Raw genomic sequence first — 585 nt, forward strand, 5'->3', positions numbered from 1 at the left:
ACAGGCAGATAGGGGATACAGCATAAGATAAAAAAGCCATGTCACCCACTGCAGTGCATTCACCATCAGTGACTAACACAACATGTTAACATATGAGGGGTTTTGTTTTTTTTTGAGGAGAAAATGACATAAAATACCACCAGGAAGATATCAATTTGACAGTCTTTGAGTGTTCTGAAATGTTCTGAAATGAGAAAATAACGTGGGCTTCATAGACAACTGGAAAACATTTTGGGGAAAACCTGGTCTGATTAGCAGAGACGGCATCCATCCCACTTTGGGTGGTGCAGCTCTCTTGTCTAGAAATCTGGACGAGTTTGTTTTACAACCTAAATTATGACAACCCAGAGTTGAGTCCAAGATGCAGGGTCACAGTCTTACACGTCTCTCTGCTGTCTCCTTGCAGCTGCTACCCACCCAATGCTCCCAGTACCCCATAGAGACTGTGCCTGCCCCCCACCCACCTAAATTATATAAATCAAGAATCAACTCCAGAGGAGTTATTCATAAGAACCTAATTAAAATTAAGAGGACTCCTCTTTTAGTAGAAAGTAATAGGACAATCAAATGTGGACTATTAAATAT

The sequence above is a fragment of the Monopterus albus genome, unplaced genomic scaffold (genome assembly GCF_001952655.1).
Source record: "Monopterus albus unplaced genomic scaffold, M_albus_1.0 scaffold54.1, whole genome shotgun sequence".
NCBI lineage: Eukaryota > Metazoa > Chordata > Actinopteri > Synbranchiformes > Synbranchidae > Monopterus > Monopterus albus.